This window comes from Sciurus vulgaris (genome assembly GCF_902686455.1).
Source record: "Sciurus vulgaris genome assembly, chromosome: 12".
Lineage (NCBI taxonomy): Eukaryota > Metazoa > Chordata > Mammalia > Rodentia > Sciuridae > Sciurus > Sciurus vulgaris.
Genome location: NC_136473.1, coordinates 46,934,067 through 46,949,624, shown reverse-complemented (window position 1 = coordinate 46,949,624; position 15,558 = coordinate 46,934,067). Strand labels below are relative to the sequence as shown.

The following is a 15,558-nucleotide window of genomic DNA, read 5'->3' as shown; positions in this document are numbered from 1 at the left end:
ATTTTATAATACAGGGCTGGGGTTGTGCTCAGTGGAAGAGTGCTTGCCTGGCATGTGTGAGGCACTGGGTTCAATTCTCAGCACCGCATATAAATAAGTAAATAAAAAGTAAAGGTCCATCGACAACTAATAAAAATATTTTTAAAAATTTTATAATACAATACAAGAGGGGGAATTGAGTCATGATTATTTTTAAAGATAAATATAAATTGCCTTGAGAAGTAGGAGGTCGAATTCTGAACAAGTGGGAATAGAATGGAGAAACTTAGTAAACAGCAGAAATCAGGACATCTAGTGACCCAGGGAAGTTAGTTAGGAAGGCTTGAGAGATGAGACTCATTCCCAGGGGTTTTCCAGATAAATCCAGGGAAAGAGAACTCCAAAACCATTGCTTGGGTCCAAATGGCAATGGAATAGACCTGATCACAATGAAAGGGTTTTCATGCAGTGCATCATGTTCTTTCTTCTTAAGAACCTACCTGGGCTGGGCACACCAGAGCACTCCTATAATCCTAGCCACTCTGGAGGTTGAGGCAGCTGGATTTCAAGTTCAAAGCCAGCCTCAGTAAATTAGAAAGGCCCTACCTGAGCAACTCAGGGAGACCCTGTCTCTAAATAAAATACAAAAAAGGGCTGGGGATGTGACTCAGTGGTTAAATGCCCCTGGGTTCTATCCATAGCACAAAAAAAAAAAAAAAGAAAAAAAAAAAAAAAAAGACAACAAAAACAGCCTACATGGATTTCATGTCTCCAGCTCTTTCCTTAAATGCTGGTTTCCCTCTAGGATTTTCTCCAGTCCTAGGCCCCAAGGCAGTCCTAGGACACTGACAAATCTTGACCATTAGAGGCTGAACTACCTGGCTTGCAGAAAAAGGCCAAGTTGTAACTGTTAAGAACCAAACTCACATGTTAGGCAGAGTCAACCTGAATTCGGCAAAAGAGCTAAACAATAAACCTGCTGCCTGCTGCAATATATTGACTGAAGCCATCTTACTTCGTCTTAAAGAAAAATTTGTCCCAAAATAGCATCATGTTGAAGAACATGGGCCCTTTAGTCAGATTCCAGATTCCAATTCTGTCATAAACCTGCTATGTGATCGTGAGCAAGTTACTGAATTTCATTGTGTTTCAGCTTCCTCCATTGCATAAAAGAGACACTTGAGGCTTATATCAGTTAATACACACGGACTTTTTAAAACAATGCCTAGCATATAATAATTGCTCAAAAAGTTATTATTATTAGAATGACTGAGAATATTGAGGCAAAGATACCCAACTACGAAAGCCAAAAGCTACTGTCATTTTAATGTCCAAATATGGTACACTTTAGCAGTTTAGATCCTAGTTCCAGACATCTTGTCAGTTGGGCAGGGGCAGAATACTTATGGATCCTGACTACTGGTGGTCAGATGGTCATTAATTAGGGACACTATCCAGAACCATCAAAATGGAAAGGATTTAACTTTTATATGGCATATCAGATGATCTTTTATATACTGTATCAGATAATTTGGGGGAGGGGGCACTGGGGATTGAACAAAGGGACACTTAACCACTGAGCCACATCCCCAGCCATTTTTTTGTGTTTTATTTAGAGAGATAGGATCTCAATGAGTTGCTTAGGGCCTTGCTAATTTAGCATTACTGGGCCTAGCTTTGAACTCACGATCCTCCTGCCTCAGCCTCCTGAGCCGCTGAGATTACATGCATGCACCACCACACTGGGCTGTATTAGATAATTTTTGTTCTTAAATACCTTCATGGGACAGAACATGATCAGGAACAATCCCTATACCAAGCTTCCAAGCCCAGAGAAAGGGACCTTTTAGTAACACTGAATGGCAAGACCTTTGAAAAAATGACTCTGAACTTGCAGGAGTAAGGGACAAGAAAACCAGATGTTGAAAAGAAGAGTGTCTCAGGCAGGAACCCTATTCTTCAAACTGAGCCCACCTGAGATGCCAAAACTTGCGGTATACTAGTGGATCCCAGCCTTGGCAGCATAATAGAATCCCCAGGAGAGTTTTCGTAAAATGCCAGTGTCGAACCCCACAACAGGTCAATTACAATTTGAGTATTGGCCATTTTAATAGGCTTCCTCCAGTCACCCATCTCTGTGATTCTAAGGTGTAACCAAGGTTAAAACCACTGTTCTAGTCTACATAACTGCTGCTCAAATTTTAATGGACACATTTAATGAACAAATTTTAATGTTCTTGCTTAAATAAATGTAGATTCTGATTCATAGGTCAGAGTGAGACCCCAGAGTCTGCAGTTCTAACAAGCTCCTTAAGGGTGCTGCTGCAGCTACTGATCAGTGGGGCCGTGGTCCTGAGTCTGACAGTACAGGCAGTGTTTGGAGAGAAACTCAAACTGGGTGCTCAGTGATTTCAGTTGGCTGCTTGGTCTTAGCATTGGGAAGTGCTCAATCCTAAGCCTACTGGACAAGAAGGAAGCATTAAAATCCATCACATCCTTATCAGAATGGATGGGACACTGGGCTAGGTCTGAGGTTGCACACATGGGCATCGGTGAATTCAGCCATGTGGGGCTGGGGCAGCAGAGACAGGGGGCACACAGGCAGCATCTGTTACTGGGATAAAGGGATCTGAGACGTATGAGTAAGAACATGTGCAGGAATTACATTTGCATCAGCAATTTTCCTCCTTCCCATCCTGCATGTTATGGTTTGGATGTGAGGTGTCCCCAAAAAACTTATGCATGAAACAAAGTAAGAAAGTTTAGAGGAGAAATGATTGAGTTATGAGAGCCTTAACCTAATCAGCAAATTGATCACCTGATGGGATTAATTGAGTGGTAACTGAAGGCAGGTGGTATGTGGCTGGAGGAGGTGGGACATTGGGGGAGCAGCTCTGAGGTGTATATTTTGTATCTGGCAAGTGGAGTTTCTTTCTGCTTTCTGATCATCATGTGAGCTGCTTCCTTCTGCCACACTCCTCTGCCCTGATATTTAGCATTACTTTGAGCCTCAAGAAATGGAGCCACGTGCCTTCAGTCAGAGGACTGAAACCTCTGACACTATGAGCCCCTCCAATTTTTCCTGCTCTACAATTGTTCTGGTCTTTAAGTCACAGCAGCAAAAAAGCTGACTAAAACTCCCCATAACTCTCAGCCCCTGACAGCCATCATGCTATTTTCTACTTCTATGAATTGTATGACACTGAGTACCTTGCATAAGTGGAATCAGGCAGTATTTGCCTTTTTGTGACTGGCTTCTTTTGCTTAGCATAACATCCTTAAGGTTCATCATTATTGTGTGTAACACAGGTCACAACAGAATTTGACAAGAATGTCCTTTTTATTTTAAGGTTGAATGATATTCCCTTGTCTGTATATGCCACCTTTTTATTTATTCCATTCATCACTGATGGAATCTTGGGTTGTCTACCTTTTGGCTACCATGAATAACATTGCCATGAAGATGAATGTGCAAAGAGCTGTACAATATCCTGTTTTCAATTCTTCTGGTTATAGGCTCAGAAGTGGAATTGCTGGATCACATGAGAATTCTATTTTTTAATTTTTTGAGGACCTGTCATATTGTTTTCCACAGAAGCTGCACCATTATTTTATATTCCCACCATCAGCGCACAAGGGCTCCCACTTCCCACATCCTCAGCATATCCTTGCTATTTTCTGTGCTTTTTGTTTTCTTCAGAGTCTCATCAAGCGGGTATGAGGTAGGACCTCACTGTGGTTTTGATTAGCATTTTCCTAATGATTAGTGCTGCTGAGAATAGTAGTTTTGGTAAAAATGAGAAATTTCACTCTTGGCATTTATAAGACGGCATCTCATGATTGACAGCCAGAGTATACACCATCTCACATGACTTGCTGAGGTCCATCATGAACGTTCTTCTTAGTTTCCATGGAGGTCAAAGAATGCTTGAATCAAGGTGCTATGCCATTCCTCTCCCGTGGCCTCAGAGCGTATGGCATCTGGCCAGGTTCAGAGCTACTGCTCTGTTCATCTGTGTTCTGCCAGACCTATCCCCCCGCCCCTATCCCTCTGCCCACCTAGACACACAGCCTCAGGGCTCTGTTGACCAGCAATAGGAGAATCCTCTCTCTCCCACAAGTATATGGAAAGTGGTAACTCAGTGCCTGAGAGCAAATGGCCCCAGAGTAGCCCTCGCCCAATTGTGATAGGGAGCTGGTGACAGATTTTTAAGTCTATAAAAATACTCAGGAAAGTCTGCTTTTCCCTTGACCTATCTGACACATTCAATTATTCATGTGTTCCCCCAAATATGTACATGCTCAAGGGAGATTCCTGTGGTCCATACACCCACCTCAAGTTATTAAATACATTTCCTATGTTGCATACCATACACAAGACTTTGTTGAAAAATAGCAAAACTGTTAACACAGCTAACAATATGGTTTGTACCATTTTGTGAAAAAAAATCCTTGAGTCCCCAGCGCAACAATGCAGCTCATATTAGAATCCATGTGTCTCTCTCACCAAGGAAACATCTTCATAGAATTTAATGCTAGTAATAAGGGAATGCCTTTGCTGATCACTCAATCCTGAGTGCCAGATGTTCCATCTGCTGGGCTCCTTTTGGTGGTTAGCTATAGCTGCATAAATACCTGGTCCTTGACTGTCATAGAGTGAACTATCCAAAGCAACTGTTACAGGAGAAACATCAAAGTGCTTCCTGAGGGGCATTGCATACAAGATTTAAAGTAGGAAAGTGCAAATTAAAATTAGCCAAGTTCAAATGGGAAAGAGGGCAAGGAGTGGGGAGATGTCTTTTCCCAACATACAGAGGACGTCCACATTACTTATTTTTAGCGGGTAGGGGAGCTTACCACTGAGCTACATCCCCAGTCCTTTTGGTCCTTTTCTTGTTATTGTTTTTTGAGATAGGGTCTCACTAAGTTGCTGTGGTTGGTCTTGAACTTGTGATCCTCCTGCCTCAGCCTCCTGAGTCGCTGGAAATCTACGTGTGTACCAACATGCCCGGCATCAGCACTATCTTTGTGGGAAAATCGAAATTTGCCCAGGAGAAGCCCACAGACTGCTATAAACAGGAGCCAGAAGTAATCTGACAAGGCTTACATTATCACAAACAACTCAGCAAGTGGAGATGACACTAACTCTATCGAATGTTGCATTTCAAGACTATGGACATTATGATCGTGCACAGTGATCAGGCCCAAGAAACAGTGAGTTTCAAGTACATGGAACAAGGAACTTCTGTGCACATTTTCTTCATGGAGAAGGAGTAAGGGAGTCTGGTTTGATATTTTAAGTCCATAATTTGAATCTATGCACCTATAAGGAGAACCTGTTTGTTATGATAAAGAAGAAATGTAAAGGAAATAACTGAGTAAAACTTCGATGGAGTCACTTCATTTTAAGGTGGAGTGGTTAAAATTTTTATTTTAAATTTCTCTAACTCTTGTAAAGGTAAAATGATTTGTCCATTATTGAAAAGTCATAATTTTATTTTATACCTCTGAAACTTAGACTCTATAGAAATTTTAGTATGGGAGGAATAGGAAGCAGGAGACCAAAAACAATATTTAGCAAAAGCATCATGCTATAAACAAACAAATTTTTAGTTTTGAACAAGACTCTGCTCCCATGTCCAACATAGAAGCTAAAAAATGCAAAATTTTTGAAACACAACTATATTGGTCAAATGCAAATGCTTTTATTATTTTCAAATTCATTCGTATTTATTAACCATTAATAATGGGTATTGACTTTGATTCTTGCTTTCTGACTTCTGATACTTCTCTTTGTTATAACATTTGCATTCATTTGTCACTAGAAACAAAACCCAAGCTAGTAAAGTTCTTAATTTAGAACCCAAAGATGAACTGGAAAATTACACAAAGAAGAAAATCAACATGTGAAAAGGGGGCAGGACTTTGTATGAAGTCCCGTTAGTCACTCAGCGAGAATGTCCCCAAGTGGGAGATCACTCTTTCCAAAATGAGCCATGTAAATACAGAGCATGAGCATGTGGCACATCCTACACAGGCTGGTTTGAGGTTATCCCTGGCAACATTTACACAATGTTTTGAAACCTACCTCAGGAGAGTACATGCCAAACCTCTATGTGTTCTTTCAATTCCACCTCTTACATCTTCCAGAGCCATATTGTGAACTTACCCTCTTTCCCTTCTGCTGGAACACCACCCTCACCTGCCACATGCCTTGAACTAAGGGAGGAAGGCCACCTAAAGGAAAGAAGCAAGAGTGGTTCCTTCCTGGGGTGACGACTCCTGTAATAGGGACAGTCGTATTCACTTCGAGAAACTTTCGGGAATAAGAGGAAGAGGCTGGAAAGTACCCAGAAAGTTTTTGTCCAGCAAGCATTTCTTTGCCTTCCCGAGCATCCCTTCTCACCAACCTCCAGAGAAATCGAGGGAATTAGTCTTGGTGGAGTCATGTCACAGGCACCCTGGAGAGGACAGGAAATGCTTGCCTCCAATCCGGGCCTACTTCTTCACGGGGGTCCCTAATCCAGTCAGCCACTCTCTGAGCTCCCATCCTCCCTTGTTTTCCACCAGCTTCACTATGAGAAATAGTGAACGTGGCCAAACTTTGGTGGCAATGGATCCAAGGGACATCAGACACAATTCTCCTTGCCAAATCGACAAACTTTGATTCACAATAAAGGGAAAACCCGATTTCCAGTGCTCTGCAGCTCAGACTTTCAAACAAAGGAGGGCTTGCTTAATGAAGTTTCATTTCCAATCCTTTTGCTACAGTTAAAAGCAGCCATTTTGGAAGAGCCTTTCAAAGTCGATTGATGGCCACATTGCTCTATTGATTGATACCAATTGCAAACTCAAAGCTACTCATCCAAATCGTTTTAATTGGTCTTGAATGACACTCTCTCAAATGAATTTGGGAAGAGAAGGGAAAGAAATGTGCCAAAAAGAACTCACACAAAGAAAATTTACATCCCATCTTTGTTTCATTCTCTGGCATAGATACAGACTACCAATTTATTACTATTTTTTTCTTGAGGAAAGTAGTGAGAATGTGAGCAGCAGTTGGGACTTTTCTTGTTCTGTTACCATAATTAGAAAAATAGACTAAAATTATGCAGGAGCAGATTGAGGGGAAAACAATCTGTTTTCATTTGAAATGGTTATCTCTTTTAAATTCAATGACCCCCCCCCCCTCCCGCCCTCATCTTTCATCTCTGAGAAGTTACTGTAACTCTTTTTTGGGGGGGTACCAGGGATTGAACTCAGGGACACTGGACCACTGAACCATGTCCCCAGCCCTATATTGTATTTTATTTAGAGACAGGATCTCACTGAGTTGCTTAGTGCCTCATTTTTACTGAGCCTGGCTTTGAACTTGAGATCCTCTGACTCAGCCTCCAGAGCTACTGAGACTACACCACGCTTAGCCTACTGTAACTCTTTAAGGAGTCAGGTTTAACACCTTGCTTCATTATTATTATTATTATTATTATTATTATTATTATTATTAAAATATTGGGAATTGAACCCAGGGGTGCATATCCACTGAATCACGTCCCCTCCCCTTTTTGTTTATTATTTTGAGAAAGGGTTTTACTAAATTGCTTAGAGTCTCACTAAATTGAGGCTGGCCTTGAATTTGTAATCCTCCTGTCTTGGCCTCCTGATTTGCTGGGATTACATGTATGCACCACCATGCCTAGCTAGAACATGTGCATTATTCAAAAAGGTTCCAGCTTGAATGAAAAGTAGGTTCTTGGTCATTGCCCCTGCTTATGAGGAAACTGCTTTTTTGTTTGTTAATTGGAACCACCCCAAAATCTCAGGGTATTGACAAAATCACTTGGGAGGGAAGAAAATAGTTGATTTATTTTCACAAAAATTGAAAAGATGAACCATTAAGTAACCCATAGATCACTCATCCTGCATGGCATCCTCTATAGGCCACAGCTACTCTTGCAGAGAACCATGAAAATCCTTTCAGCAGATGCATGGATTTTTATGTATGCGAAGAGTTATTCAAGGATTTGGTAGATTTTCCTCTCTGGCATTTGCCTTTTCCTCCATTTCCTTCCTCCTGGGGTGGAAATATGGAGAGAGTGCTTTAATGCAAGCCTAGATTCAAACCTCAGTCAGCTCACAGATAAAAATGTTAGGGGCAGAGAATTTCTCAACATGCCATCTTTGGGTCACAGTATTATCTGGAAAAATTTTTTTTTTTTAATTTTCATATCTATGCACTAATTTAAAAAATAAATTTAAAAGTTCGTATATTTATGGAGCTATCCCAGAAGCAAAGAATTCAAATCTCAGAGAATAAGGTCTTGGAAGTTGAATTTCAAGATGGTTGTCCAAGTTCTAAGAAGCCCTCAACAAATCCAAGTCCACAGTCATTAAGGCTCTACCAAGCTAGATTTAAAACCTCCCCAGTCCCGGTCCTTCTCCAGGTTCCATATGTAATGGAGGGTGCAAGACTTTCACCATTCAGATTCCTTACATCTCCCAAACCCCTACAATCATTTCCTAACTGGTTGGCCCACCACCATTTCCCCTTCACAGTAAAGCCCTCTCATTATTTGACTTCCTGCTCAAGAATCTGTAGCCTGTCTTGTGGTTGTTTTTTTCATTTTAATACAAACTCCTCAGCATAGAATTCAAAAGCTGAAAGAAGATCCATTTGGTCCTGATTTCCTCCCCATCTCCTTCACTCTCCCTGTATTCCAACTGTCTCAACTCCCAGCACAAACGACTGTTCTTCCAGCATCCTGTGATGTCCTTCATCCTTGCTCAACTCTGTGCTGGAATGTCATTCCCCAGTTCTGCTCCTCCAAACATGCAAGTTGCACTCCAATGCATCCTTGAGGCCCACCACCTCCGATGTCATACTGACTCCCCAGTTTCTTTTTTGAATATCTGTAACACATGGTTTATGCCTACCTCTCTTGGGCTATCCCTATTCATCCTTGTCATACTTTTCTTTATGCACTAAATTCACCCACACTGTGACTCTCTGACTGAAGTAGTTCTCTTGGACAACTTTCCACACCCCTCTGGCACCTTCTAGGAACACAATTGACCCTCAGTAATCATTGGATTGCTTTAATCATTCTCCCCTCCCCTTTTTTCACAAGACACCACACCTTTGGTTTCTGGCTTGAAAACTCGAATTCCACCTGAGGTGTCCCCTTCCACCAGCACACCACAAGCACAGCCCTGTGTGGCTGTTCACCTAAAATTCTGAAAGAGCCTCCCACTTTCTCCCCAATTTTGGGTTCCTCCCACCATTTCCACTCTAGTCTTAGAATGCTTGTTGGGCACCTACGCAGGTCCTGGAACATAGCATCTCAACATCTACAGACCCAACGATTTTAGATAAAGTCACAAATCTTTGCAACATAATAAGGTTCATGTTTTGTGTGTGGAACACAAAGAAGTTTCCAATTCCAAGCCAGAACATGGGCCATTTTGGTTCTATGGAAACTTCCTGCATATATGCTACACCTCCTATCCCCCAAACACCCTGTTCAGAGTATCATACTCATTATTTCCTGTATTATTCCTACCAAGCAAGGCCCTGTATGCTGTGCTCCCACCCTACCCACCCACCCATTTTGTTTCTATGGAAACTTCCTGCGTATATGCTACACCTCCTATCCCCCAAACACCCTGTTCAGAGTATCATACTCATTATTTCCTGTATTATTCCTACCAAGCAAGGCCCTGTATGCTGTGCTCCCACCCTACCCACCCAAACTGACATCAGCACACACACACCCTCCCCTTCAGTGTCACTCAACCCTCAGCCCAGGCCTTGCTCACTTTCATTTGCTCCTGGCAGCCACCTCTTGCTTCCTCATGCTTTTCTATTTTCCCCTTGCCCTACAAAGTCAAGTCAATGCCCTTCTGTGGACTAAACGTCCCTGACCACTCCCGCAAAAAGCTGTTTCTTCCTTCTTTGAATTTCCAAGCAGAAGTAGTTAAATTACACAGCATGGCACTTAGAGACTCCTCGTGATTTGTCATTTTGCCATTTAAGTTTTATATGTTGATTTCTCAACCTAGACTATAAGGTCACTGAAGGTAGGGATCATGTCTTAAAATCTTCTTGTATGGAGCTCCTGGTGTGAAAGAGTTATCAGGGCTCAATGTGTATTCATGAATTAAATCCCAATCCTAGAGATCTGCTTAGTAAGATGTGCAAGATAGCTTCTTTTGGGCTTTAGGTTAAAATTAATTTGATATTTGAAAAGTGTAATAATCTATTTTCTCAGTGAAAAGAAAAAGAGGGAGTGCTCTGAGAAAGGGAATGAAATTTGGGTATAATTCTTGGGATATAAAATTAAAAGGCCATCTGCCTTTGAGATGCAGCAGATGTGTAATTGATATTCACTGCTCATTTGCCACTTGAATTTTGCAGACATTTAATGCTGTAATTGTTTATACAGTAAGATTCTAAATACCCTTTGGAGAATAGCTCACTTTTCCTATGGTCCCTGTACTTCCTACCAGCAGATTAGAATTGGCTCTTTATTTAACTAGAGCTTTGAACATAGAATTAAAATAAAACAAATTTGCATGGGGCCTTTTTGAAAATAGTAATTGAACAAAACCTATAAAAAAATAAAGAAGATAAACTCTTGATCCTGCATTGTCCATCTAGGACTGCAGCTATCTGAACAAAGATATATGCACATGAATGTTCACTGAAGACAGTTTATAATTATAAAATATCGAACGTTGCCTAATGTCCATCAATAAGGGATTGATTAAATACATTATGAGTCATTCACGTAATATAATATTGTGCAACCTTTAGGAAGAATGAGGTACTGCTATAGGAACTGACAGGGAAAGATTTGCATATGTGTAGAGTGTTTTTGAAACGATACACAAGAAGCTATCTGGAGTGGGAGGCAAACCTATTTTCATAATATACCCCTGTGTATTTTCAAATATTCTTAACCATAAAGTATTTTATTTTTAAAGTAAAAAACACGGTATTAGCAATTGAAAGGATTTATATCCAAAAGATCTAGGAAGAGTTGCAAAACATCCCGGCTGTATTATCTGTTTGTCCACATAATCATAATTGAAATTTTAGTACTTATATCCAAGGTCGCTGTCTTTCGTTTTCTTTCATTTTGTTCATCAGATCCAGAGCACAATTATCTTGTAACTGTCATGGCTCAGATTTGGAAGGGTGGGTCTGACTGGTGCTTTTGAGGCAGGAGTCAGCAGTGACAGCGGAGGTGAAATGGGCTTCGGTTTTGGGCTGACGGCTCTTCAGGACATCACTTTCACGGAATGATGGCTGTATTTTTAACATTTTGAGGTTCCCCTAAAAGACTCATGTACCAACGAGAAGAAAGCCCTTGCAGTTCTATTTACATCCACACTAATCTACAGGTGTCTTCCGTTAACGTACTCCTCGCCCTACTGGAGGATCCTAAAACTGCGGCTTCCCTTTCCCAGCTTCCATTTTGGTCACAGTGGCCTTCTATCCTGTTCACTGTTCAAGAGAGACGATATCCACTCTAATTAGTTTAAACAGACAGGGATTTATTACCAGATAGTAGAACTTTTAGGAATATGTGGGAAGCCAGACAATGAAGAAAATTGCCCAACCATGCCTCAGGACTGATAGAGCAGGGAAGTCACTACTGTCACTGAATTACCACCTCTGACATCAGAGACAAGATATGGGCACACCACAGGATCCAATTCAAAAAAAACCTAATATTTTTCCACTTTGCTTGCAGGAAGGTCCAATCTGTTTCTGCTACTTGGAGTTGCCTGCTTCACCCCTCTCAGTTCAGCACCATGAATGTGCATGGGAGAGTCAGACCACCTATGGAAGCTCTCAAGAGAGTCTAGGAGATGCATGTTTAGATCCCCTGTCTCTATAACTTAGGAAAGAATTCTGCAGAGGGGTTGTGACAGGGGGCTGGGAGAGCAACCTGCAACATGTAATATAAATGACCCTGTTCTGGCCCATAAAAAATAAGCAGTCATGTCCTCAGGAGCTTCCTGAAGAGATTTTACTCTTTTTTAAGAAATAAAGAGACATATGGAGAGCCCTCTTTACTATTCTTTCTGCTTTTTGACCAGGTGCAATGGACATGATGCTTGGAGCCACAGCAGCCTTCTTGGGTCAATGAGGGTGATGCACTGCCAACACCCCATCCCATTCACACTGCTCATCTCTCTGTGGATGAACCTCTTTCCTTGCATCTGCAACTGTGCCTACAGTTTCCCCGTTTCTAAAATCCCTCCCTTGTTTCCCCCTATTCCTCAGACTCATCTAATGTCTCCCCCCACTCCATCTCCTCAGGCTTCTGTTTACTTATTCACCTCCTACTTCCTCTTCATTCACTTGCTGCCTGGCTCCTGAGTCTGCCACACTCACAAAGCATCTCATCTTTAAGGTCATCCTGTTGTACTGATGGAAAATCCAGTAAGTATTTTTCAGCTTTTAGTTTCCTAAATCCCTTTGCTGCACTTAAGTCTTGACACTCCGTTTTTGTCTTTATTCAAAGCCTCCACTCCCTTTTCATGTAAGATGTTACACTCTCCTTGACCTCCTTCCACCTCTCCTTTTGCTCATCTGTGTTTTCTCTTGGATGGGCTCTTTCCACTCTCTCTCCTTCAGTGCTCAACCATGGCTCACAACTTCCCCAGTCTCCACTCTGCAGTTGGTTTTTGTCCTTTCTCATTTCTTCTAACCCTCACCTGGATTCTGGAGACCCTTAATCTGCATGTCTAGTCTAGAAAGCTTCCTCAGCTTCACACACATACACCCAGCCACAGCTAAGCACCTCAGATAGAATGCCACCCAAGCCCCGGAGATGAACATGTTCCAAACCAGGGTTCCATTAGTTCTTTACAAGCTATTTCTCCTGCAATCTCCACCTGCTTGCCCATCCAACACAAAGACCTGGAGTCATCTTGACTCCTCCCTCAGCCTCATATAGACCATGAAAACTAATCAACTGCAGATTTCACCATTTCCTTCCTGTCCTCCCCACCATCAGTTTTCTACCCACCATCAGCAGAGTGTCAAAATGCAAACAGGACTATCCCATGCTCTTCCCTAAAACACTTCCAATGTCTTTGTTTCATAATTTACAGGACAGGGATCAAGCTCTTTAGCAGAGTGCAATCCCTCCTCGCCTTTCTAGCCGTGTTCCCTGCTCCTTATTTTTGCTCCAGCAACTCAATTTCTTGACTTTTCTGAAATGTCTCAAGCAACTGTATGATTCTTCGTTTTTGCTGATATTTTAACTCTGCCTGAAATTCTTCCTCTACTTCATCACTTGATCTGTGGCATCAAGTTCAGATACCACCTCTTCCTGATGCCTTTACTCAGTTGCAAACGTTTCTGAGCACTTACTATGTGCAGGTCCTTAGCTAAGAGCTAAAATCAATGGTGAAGCAGATGTAGTCTCTGCTTTTAAGAAATTTACAATCCACACACTGACCTCCCTTCCCCCCAGTTCTCCTGGTGGGCTGGATGTCCTTCTCTGGGCCCTAGTAGCAGACATGTGTAGCAACCACACTGTCTCCTTCCCTGCCTTTAATGTGAGACAGTGGGAACTGACTCCATTTCCAGCTTCAGGACCAAATACTGATACACCCAAGCCAAGTATGGTGATCCCAGACCTCTTTTCTAGAACATACTGTTTGGATGCTCATGTGCTCCAAAACTCATGTTGAAATTTAATTGCCACTGTGACAGTATTAGGAGATGGGTCCTTTAAGAGTGATTAGGTCACCCTTGTGGGTGGGACTGGTGCCCTTATGTATGTTCAGCCCCACCTTGCTCTCTCTTGCCTTTCTGCCTTCTGCATGGGATGATAAAGCAAGAAGGCCCTTGCCAGCGGCCAGCTCCTCAGTCTTGGAATTCCCAGCCCAAAGAGTTGTAAGAAAATGAAGAATTTATGTTCCAGTTTGGGGGAGAGATGTTTCTTGTCTCCCCCTGGACTTGAACAAGGAAGCATGTTGAACAGTTGCTGCCGGCAGCTATCTTGGGACCTCATGAGGGAAGCCAGACAGAAGACAGCTCATGACAAGAGCGGAACCCAAAGGCTAAGGGGATCGGGGTGAGGGTGGAGCCACAGCCAGAGCCTGGAAATCACTCCACCTGTGGACTTAGCGCCTGAACTCAAGAATTCTATTTTAAAGCCTGTCAGAGCAAGTATTTATTCTAGTTAGTAATGGGAGGAGCCACTATGAACCACTTCTATCTCTTGCACTTGTCTCCCACTGGAGCTTATGAATCTGCACTCTCCTCTGCTCTCACTGGCCTGGCATCAGTTCAAGTCAAGCCTATGGCTCAATTATATGCCTTCTGCATTTCTTATCCTCTCTCCTCCAGTTCACGGCATCTTTCAATCCATCCTCCATGTTATTTCCTGAGTGATTTGTATAGCTCAACCCTCAACATGTCCTTCCCTGCTTAAAATCATTAATGACTCTTCATAAAATTCAAGATCAAGTTCAAACTTCTTACCATGTATTCAGAAAGGATTCTGTGTTGCCTCCAGCCAGATTTGGGGCTTTTTCTCCTCCATTCCCTGTCACCTTCCCTATACCAGAACGCCACACAGTTGCTGGGACATGCACTGCTCTCCTTTGCATGTGTGTTGACTGTTGCCTGTACCTGGAGTTATTCACCACCATCACCCGCCTCTCCCACCTCCAAACTCACCGAACTCCTCCAAAATGTCTCATAAACTCCAGTGCCACTTTAGAGGCCCCTGAGCTATGCACCTGTGCTCTACAGCACCTTGACTATTTCTCTGCCATGACATTTACCTCACTGTATTGAAATTGTTTGTCTGTTCCTTGACCTTTTCAACTAAATCCTCAAAGTACTGACCCCAATGCCTCTGACTGACATTCTCCATAAACTGTTTTAAAAGAAGAGAGAAGAGAGGAGGGGAGGAAAGAGACAGAAAAGGAAAGGAAAGAAATGGAAGAAAGAGTGCTTACTCCTTGGGGAGAAAGAAGTCAGTCGAAACAGTCAATAAATTAAGATTTTAATGATGATTTTTTTCACAGATTTTACATGTAAAATCAGATTACTGATTGCCCTGTCCCAATACCAGTCTGAATTTAGAGCATTCTTCACCATAAAAAAAAAAAAAAAAAAAAAAAAAAAAAAAAAAAAAAAAAAAAAAAAAAAAAAAAAAATCACTGAATGGAAGAGGACTTGCACTTCCTAGGCTCTCAGCTCCACTCATCTGCCCTTGCTGCTTCATGCCCTTTGGAATGAGGATTAAAAAGGCTGCCTCCTGTGAGGTTTCCCACAAGGACGGTAAAACCAGAGGCTCAGGCCCAAACAGGCCTTGCCTCAGCCCACAGCCTAGGTCCCCTTTGGATGACCATAGGTCAACAAGTGGAGGCACCTCTGCCCACTAGCAGGGAATATACCCCACCTGAAGGCCACCACTCCTAGAGAGGCAGCTTCCTTGTGGAGCACCACATTATCAACCTCCTCCAAGACTTCAGCCTACTGAAGGCTAAGAGGGGATATATATATAGAAATCTTCAGGGTCATTGTAAATCAACAGAGGAAATCTG

At 42.1% G+C, this 15,558-nt stretch overlaps 1 protein-coding gene across 2 annotated transcripts in view; it reads right to left on the bottom strand.

The window, feature by feature from the left end:
* Window positions 1-15,558, bottom strand: part of FRMD4A (FERM domain containing 4A) — a 574,854-nt gene that overhangs the window by 546,725 nt on the left and 12,571 nt on the right. The window lies entirely within an intron of this gene.